At 41.4% G+C, this 9037-nt stretch overlaps 1 long non-coding RNA gene across 1 annotated transcript; it reads left to right on the top strand.

Moving 5' to 3' along the window:
• Window positions 1-6177: 6177 nt before the first annotated feature.
• LOC123287731 (uncharacterized) lies at window positions 6178-8830 on the top strand. The gene is made up of 3 exons (XR_006531073.2): window positions 6178-6283; window positions 6736-6902; window positions 8041-8830. It is a non-coding gene; the product is annotated as an uncharacterized lncRNA (long non-coding RNA).
• Window positions 8831-9037: the final 207 nt, after the last annotated feature.

The raw sequence follows: 9037 nt of genomic DNA, 5'->3' as shown, positions 1-9037 counted from the left end.
TAGATATGAATAGGGTCATTTAGATTGGCATATAGGCCAGGACGTCTTGGACTTCTCTCCCTGGGGCAGCCTTGATCCTCATCAGTTGTGCTTATTTTAAATTCTTAATTTGTTTGTTCCAATATTTCTTGGGAATATTCCATATATGGAATATATTGTATATGGATATTCCATATCCACTTGATACGATATGTGTTGTTGTGTTTGTGGTTTTCCTTCCACAGTGGTTCTAACCTCAGGTAATTTAGGCTGTGAGCTGATCTTCCTCTAGAGTTATAGGTACTAGGATGAGAAGCCAAGGCTTAGGCCCCAGTTTATGGCCTCCTTGTGATTTTAAGAAGTTGGAAGATGAGCCCTAGGGCAGAGAGTCCTAGACGCCACAACTGCAGTCAGCCACCCATCTGTTGCCCCTCCATTAGGCATCCCGCTCGTGGGGTTCTCCTCGAAAGTTTTAAAAGGGAGAAGACGGTTATCTCTATGTGATCCACCATCCTGTATGTGGGCTTGGTGAGGAAGACTGGAGGAGCGAGTGCTCAGGGCAGCTGGTCAGTCTTCCCTTTTCATGTGGGCTGTTGTTGCTGCCTCTGACTCACCGTGGTTACAGGGCAGGCAGTGATCCAAGGAAATCTGAGAGAGAGGCTAGAGCGGAACCGAGCCTCATTCTCTTTACCTGTTCTTCCACCTCTGCATGCCTCTCCTCCCGGAGTTTATGATGGCCTTTAGTCTCTCCAGGGATTTCTCACAGATTATGCATTCCTCTCTCTTCTGAGATTTCCCTGGAGCTGACTCCCTGTGGCCTGAGCCCAGTAAACATCTTGTCTGTACTTCATGGGGTAGCAGTGGGGGATTGGTTCCTGAAAGCTTTTGAGTTTTGCTGTAAGAAAATTAATCTTGCAGCAGAGTGCAATAAAAGGAGGAAGGAAACACAGTTACTAGTCTAGGTAAGCAGGAACAAAGATCTGAATTAATTGTTTGTTTGTTGAAATGAGAAGATTTTTTTTTCTGTATAAATGATTTATTTGTTAGTTGAACCTAAGATGGAAGAAGCTGCTGTTTTATTTTGCCTTTTTTCTCTCTAAATATGTTTATTCTTAGCTTTTTTTTTTTTTTGAGTGAATTGCAAACTAAGCACTGGGAGAAATTCAAGCTGTTAACAGTGCAAAAGGAAGCTAAATGAGGCCAGATTGGAGAGCAAATTGTTATTATTTAAAACTTATGGACCACCCCGAGTATGCCAAGTTCTATTTAAGAAAGTTTAGAAACATGATCCCTTCCAGTGAACAGCGAACGTTTTCAGGAAATATCTGCCACGTTTTTGCTTGTATTCTACTTCACGTACTGCCAATACTTAAACTTGTCAAGTTTGGGGAATTTCCTCTTAGTTTTCTTTCCCCTCAATTGTTTTTGAGAGTGGCTCCCTGTCCTTTTTTTCTTTTTTTTTTTTTCCATAAAAACAGAAACTATAAACAAATGTCATTGTGTATGTTCATATCATTGGGTTGAAAGTTGGTAACTAAAACCCTGTCTTTGTCCTGTGAGTCTTCATAAAGGATACAGGATGGAGCCTTCCCCTCTCGCACCTCTTCCGTGTGTTTGCCGCTCCAGCTGATGGTAACTGGCTGATCTCTATTTTTATTTTAGACTAAAATTAAAGAAATCAGTTTGAACTGTAGCATGCAAGATTTATGTTAACTGTAAACATATGAAAAATGTTCAGTCTTAAGTAAGACAAACAATATTTTTTTGGTTGTGTTTTGGGTTCTTTTGCCTGTTGAACTGCCAAAAATTACATGTAGAAAGATTTTGTCAGTAAGAATTCTCATAAAATGCTGATGGGAATATAACTTCTGATGCCCATGAAGGAAAATTAAAAACACAGCTGTAGCTCTGTGTAGCAGGTGAGCCCCACCCTGTCCCACCACATCCCACATACCAGCGGTTCTCAAACCTTAGCATGCATCAGAGTCACCCAGAGAGCTTGTTAAAACAAGGATTGCTGGGCCCCACCCCTAGATTTCTGATTCAGTAAGTCTTGGGTGATGCCTGAGAATTTGCATTTCTGGTAAATTCCCAGATTATGGTGAAACTGATAGTCCAGGATCAACACTAAGAACCACTGCCCTAAGTCAGTGGTTCTCAATCCTGGCTGTACCTGGGGATCTTAAAAAGAAGACTGTTGCCAAAAAGTTACCGTGTTCGAGTCTACTCCCAGTGAGTCTAATTTAATTGGTTGGAAATGAGGCCTGGATATCTGTATTTTATAAAACCTCTTCAGGAGATTCTAATGTGCGCTTAGGGTTGAGAACCACTGCCGCATAACTCATTCCTACCCATCATCCAGAGGAACTCGTATAGTTGCTGTTCCACTTCCCTTCCAGCCTTCAACATTAGGCTATTGTCAAGATATGTTTATTTAAGTTGGCATGCCGTTGGTCTTGGTCATCGCCAGAATGTAAATCAATGAGTGTTTATCTTCCCCCTTACTCTCAATGGTTCCCTGAGATTTCTCTCCTCTGATCCAATCTCTCCTCCCTCTTCTCTCCCTCTCTTCCCTCTCTCATCTTCCTGTTGCTTTCTCTAGAATTCTTCGCCAAGTGGTTTATTTACAATCTCTTCTGTGCTTTCAGCCTTTCTGCCGTTTTCCCCCCTCCTCTCCTTGCCTTCCCTGGAGCTTGGCTTGTTTGTGAAGATAGTGCTTTATCTGCAGCCCTTTCAAATGCAGGCTGCTGGCTTTCCTGTATTCCCTGGGTGGTGGACTGTGGAAGCCGTTTGCAGTCCTCTTTCCATGTCACTGCAGCTTCTAAACGTGTACCCCTCAACGCTCGTGTAAATGTCCTGAGCCTTTGAAGTTAATGCTCTCTGCCTGTGTCACCTCTCTCCCCTGATATTGTTGTTGTGCACCTGCTTGTCTCTCCATTCTTTCACTAAAGTTTGGGCACTGGCTCCCGGTCTTTCCTTCAACGCTATCCCTGCCATCACTTTAGGAGCATCTACATCCACCTGCATGACCATCTGGCAGTCTGTCATCTTAGTCTTTGATCTCCTCATCCTCAATGAGGTTCTCTTTCGCTCCACCTCCCCATCCAATGTCATCATTAGGCTCTAGGCCTTTGCCATCATGGAGTGTTCACCATCTATGAACTACTGCCTTCCATCATTCTAGCCCATTCTCAATTACCTAACATCACAATCACAAGAAGCCCATCCAGAGTAGGATTTCATTCTCTTTTTTAGAGGAAGGCACTGCACATGAGTAAAGAACTGGGGACATGCTGCTGATCAAGGGGGAAAGACAATCTCATATCATTTAAAATCTTATATGCGAAGAAATTGATGATCTTTATGTTACACTTCTGTATTTAGTATGTGAAATAATGAAATTTCAAAAGCTTATTTCAGGGACTCAAATCCTCTTTTTTGATGGAAAAATATTCTAAGAGGAGACTCTCTTTGGGGCTTTCCACACAGAGGCCTGACGTGGATAGGATATGCTCCTATGTCCCCTAAACTGTCTCTCCTAGATATCTCAAGTTTCACCCCTAACATTTTAATACTTAAGTTAGGGATGAGTAACACTATTATGATGTTTTCTCAGCTAGTCAAGTTTTACTGTGAAAAATTTCAGATGCCTCCAGAATATGTTATGTGCCTTACTCGAGAAATCAGCTTCCTATCAAAGCATGATTGACAACATGATTCTGCAACGTGTATCAAGAATATTAAAATTTTTATACCCTTTGGATGGGTGGAGGGAGCACAGGATGGGAGGCAGGGACCCATGCCAATCTCTTGCATCTATTTCGCTCCTTCATTGAGAGATGTGTGGAAAGAGAAGTGCCCTCTCCTCCTTTCATTAGTCACAGAACAAGGCATAGTGGTCCTGAAATTCACTTCTCCCCAGAGCTGTAGTTCCCACTGGGAGCAAGTCTAGGGACAGCGGGAGGACAGATGCTAACATATTTATCTATGAGCACACTTTGGACTATTTTTTTTAGTATCTCTGTGTCACTGGCTCATACAGATTGTTTTCCCACTTTTTATGTCTGCATAATGTCTGGGTACAGTTTGGCTGGCATTTATGGGAAGTGAGAGGAGCGTGAAGGGAATGTGTGAGCCACAGTTGATAATTATCCTTGGGTAGAGACAGGCATCTTCTGGCCACCGCACAGCAACTGGGGGCACAGAAAGATAGGAAGTACAGTGGGATAGTGGAAACAGCAAAAGGTCAAAAGTCAGAAAACTCAGAGCAAGGATTTTTCGACTTACTATCCTTGGATTTGGGGCAATTTCCTTAGTTTGTCTGAGCCTCAGTTTCCTTACCTGTAAAATGGGGATCAGGGTGTCTCTTCTACTTTCCTCACAGGGTCGGGGGAGGATGGAATCTTTTGTGTGTGTAAAAGTGCTCGGACAATAGCAATGTGCCCTGGAACAGAGGTAAGGTATTTTTGTAGGATGAGTTGTGGTACTCTCCTGAGCTTCAGGGAAACATTAAGCGAAATATGAACTCTGTGGCATGTCAGTAATCATACGTTATAAATTTGAAAAATAGTTGGGATAAATTGTAGTTTTGGGCATTGTAAAATGATGGAGTGAAGATGAATTAAAACATCAGAAATGTATTGGATTAAGAAGCAGCTCGGATTTTGAAAACGTGCTACATAGTTAAACAACATCCAATATTTTACTATCCAAATAAAAACACTTAGCTCTTTCATAAGCCCTTTTCCTTTTATAATCATGAGCCCTTGCTTTTTTAGATATTACCTAGACCCTAATTAGATGTAGGAATGGTTTAGATAGTCTGCTCTACTGACCAAGAATAATTTTTTATATTTTATTAGGAAAAAAACCAGCGAGTTTCAACATGCCTCCTGTGACTATGTTAATTGTCTGGAGTGTCTCAATTTCTGGAAATCTCGTTGGTCATAAGTTCTCACAAACTATCATGTTTATGCTCCCTTTAGCCCTTCAAACCAAACATCCTCATCACAAACTCATTTTTTGGCAAGTGATGTGAATGTCCCTCCTAAGGCGCATATCTCCTAAGCTTTGTCTTCTCTTTAAGCTAAATCTACCCTTTGCCTGTATGTCCCCAGACCAAACACAGTGTTTTGCTCATTGTAGGTTTTCAGTACATGTTTATTGAATCTAGTTGAATAATTTTCTTTATCAAGCTTGCAGCATAAACTGGATACTGACTATATGAGCAAACATAAATGTATATACCCCTGTTTATATAAAACGTGAATTTAGAGTTTTCAATCTGAATCCTGGAAAACAAACCACCTTGGTGAGACTGAGGTGCAGTACCGTGGGATGGGGAAAAGCAGAACTTCCTTCACCCCGGGAGGCAGGAGAGCACTCCAGGTCCCTTCTCTTGGTAACTGGAAAGTTTGTCCAGGATCCCAGGAGAGAGGTTGGAATTTGGAGTGTTTAGAGGTCACGGTTGGAGCCATGGAAGTGGATGAATTTGGCCAAAGGAGGATCTATGATTGAGAGGGAAAGGAGTAATTTTTGAAAAGGAAAGTAGTGCTTAGCAAGGTTCGAGAAAGAAGAATGGGAGAAGGGAAATGTCAAAATGTTCAAATAGATTTTATAAGGATGTAAACTTCACACATGTTTTTGTCTGTATTGTTCATTGCTGTGTCTATTCCAACAACCCGGAATAACACCTGGCATGTAAAAGACACTCAATAAACATTTGCTAAATGAATGCGTGAATGAAGAATAGACGATCGGAGGGGTCACAAGTGGCAGGGAGCCTGAAAAAGCTCAGGGCTGAAATGAAGTCACAAATGTAATGGCCAATGCTAATGGACAACTGAGGAAGTGGAAACAGTGAATCTGTCTTTTGCAAAACGTGTTGGTTCTTCCCAGCAAGACATCACTGTTGGTTCCCCATCTACCAAATTCCATCAAAATGATCAAGTGAATATATGTATAGGGAGAAGCTGAGTCGGCACTGTCCACATGCCAGAAATATCAAGTAATTTTTATGAATCCTGTTTGGATGGGTGGTTCTGTGTTGGAGGTCCATGAGCACTCTTGTTCTGAAAGCATCGCATATCTAGGATGCAAACCGAAAAAGGCCCAGCAGACCCCATCTGAGGGAGGAAGACAATGAGGTAGGCAGTGAGGCCATCAGTAGCACGTTATTTGGTCTCTTTCTGCTTTTTCAGTGCCTCCTGCAAGCCCAAAGTCTTCACCAACATTCAGGTTCCACCCAGAGACCACATTCTCACTGCCTTCTGTGGGTCACCTCCCCCTGTCCTTTTGGGAATCTGTAAGTGCTGTCTCTTCTGCTATTTTCACTTCAGTCCACAAAGAGAGGAGGAAGGGAGGGGAGGAGCTGAGATTGGCAGTTAAGTACAGTGTAAGAGGTGTAGGTATGAGCTGGAAGGCTGTGCCTGGGGTTCAGATGCGAGCCTGTGCTTCTCAGGAGAATTGCTGATGGATGCCCCTGACTGGGTTGGGAGAAGCTGGGCAGGAGTAGAGGGAAAGAACTGATGCGACCCAGGTGGTTACAGGAAGGAGGTAAAGGAAGCTAGAAGGTTAAGCGGGGCGGAGTCACTTTCTACGAGCAACAAAGGGAAATCTGGGAGTGCAGGAACCTGGAAGGTCATGTGGTATAGAAAGGGAAGAGAGACAACTCTGAAAACTGTAAAACAAACTGCCGCTGTGGTCTGAATCAAGTCCTTTAGAAGCTCGCTGAGAAATCTTCTCTTCCTTCCCAAGTCTCCTTCAATCCCATAGAGAACCAACACAAGAGGGTAAGAGGAAGAGTCGGAGCAGCGTCTCTTCCTAAAAGCCACCATCTGTGGGCGTGAGTGTCTTTGGTCCACGGATTTCTCCTAAGACCCATGATGATTTTGATGAGAGAGTATTGATTTTATGGTTCATTGGTAAGTATATTAACATACTTCCTCCTACACCATTTTGGGGAGTACATTTTCTTTCTCTTTGGAGAGAATCCGTTTTCAATGTTTTTTCTTAGGAACTGTTTCTTGTGATAAAACCCAATAGCTAGAGATCACCAGAAACAAATCAATATTTCAACAAAGGCAGATCTACTTTATTCTCTGCCTGTCTCCTCCCTCCTGGGTGATTGTGTTAAACCAACGGTTAACAAAGAGGCATATGTAATGGACAAGGATCATTTACAAGCCTACTGTTACTTGCCCCACACGCGATCTAAAGGAAGAATTGCCATCATGAAGGAAGATTCTGACCAGGGCCAGAATCTGAAGAATCCTACATGGAATACATTCTGTGCACGGCAGGTTTCTGCCTTCCCCAAGTTCCATTTCCTTTAGCCCTTTAAGTGAAGGGCTGACAAGTATTAGCATATAAGGGATGTGCCTTGCAAGTAAATATCTTCCTGCTAGGTAGAACCTTGAAAGAAAAATGCACCGGCTTGGTTTTTTTGCCCTTTAATTCTTTTTTTCTATTTTATTTATAAACAACATGGAAGAAAAAGTTCAAAATCTAGAAATCAAGAAAATTAAACTGAAAAGTGTGTCTCAGTGTATTATTGTATATTCTAATTTTATGTAATTTCCCCCCTTTTTATTCTTAGAAAGTCATGAAATTCAAGATCTGTGAGAATCAGCAACTCTTATTATGCTTTTTTTCCTTGCTGTTTTGATGTTAGTAGATTTAGATAACAAACCATTCATTCATTCAGATAGTTACCATACTGTTGGGGATACAGAAAAGAGGCAGACACGGACCCACCCCTTTTAGGTGCTCAAAGCCCCTGAATATCCTTCCTGCGTTGTGCTTTAGGACCACCTCTAAAGAAAAGAAGCAGCAAAATGCTTCTTTTTTTGAATGTATGGCATACATATGACTCATTATATTTATGATTCCTTTAAGCTTAAATTAGGAGGAAGTTCCTAGAGTATGTTGTAGAGTAAGGAAAAAATAGTTGTGATAGATTGCAAAAATAGCCACAAATTATTTCATCCCTGTGTGCATGCCCTTTGGCAATGTGAGTTTATGGTCTTCCCATCAGGAGTTTAATTCTTTTTCTCCACCCAGTAAACCTGGACTTGACCCTGTGACTTGCTTGGCCTCAACACATGAACAAATGTACTGCACGTAGATGCTTGAGAAGGGCTGTGCGTTAGAGCTTGCTGTCTTGCTGTACCTGGAACCCTGAGACAGCCTTGTGAATGGCCTGAGCTACTCTGCTGCATGAAGAGAGAGACGCAGTCATGTCCATGTCGCTCCACTAACATATGCCAACCACCAGAGATAACACTGAGGCTATGCTAGACCATATGATGCCAGCTGAACTGCCAGCCGCCTAGATGTGTGAGTGAGCAGCACACATCAGCTGAGCAGACCCAGACCAGAACTACCACTTGGAAAGTGTGCATTGGATTCTTTCCAACACGGAGAATTATGGAAAATACTAAATGTTGTGATTTTAAGACACTACATTTTGGAGTGTTGTTATGTAGTAGAAGCTAACCGATACAATGGTATTTTTCTAATCTCTTAAAACTTTTAAATGCTGAAACTACAGGATTAGGATGAGTTCAGAATGTGAAAATATAGTCTTATGATGTAACGTTTCTTAAGACTGGCCATAAATTCTATTGAAATTTTGAATTCTATTTGAAATTTAATTCCTGAGGAATTAAATAATTGATAAAGATTTTTAAAAAATACTTTATTGATGTATGATTGACAAAAAACTGTAGATATTTAATGTAAACAGCTTGATGTGTTTGGGAATTGGTAGAAATTTTTATTGTTTTTTATAATCTCTAGTGAAGATGTGAAATTGAAATTGGTTGGGGTTAAGATTTCCAGTTAGTAAACGAATAAAAGAAGAGCGGATTGTCCCAGATTTTATTTACTCTGGTTCTGCCTGATACACTAGAAGTCAATGTTTGCTTAATGAGTAGTCGGTATTTATTGCCTTTTCAATTCAACAACAGGCTATGTTTTAAATATAAAAATTACCATGATAACTTATAGCCACTGTCCACTCATCACTCAGTTACTCATTCCCTCTATGCAAGAGGGA

This window comes from Equus asinus, chromosome 8 (assembly GCF_041296235.1).
Source record: "Equus asinus isolate D_3611 breed Donkey chromosome 8, EquAss-T2T_v2, whole genome shotgun sequence".
Taxonomy (NCBI): Eukaryota; Metazoa; Chordata; class Mammalia; order Perissodactyla; family Equidae; genus Equus; species Equus asinus.
The sequence above is the reverse complement of the archived record's forward strand: the minus strand, read 5'-3'. Positions and strand labels throughout refer to the sequence as shown.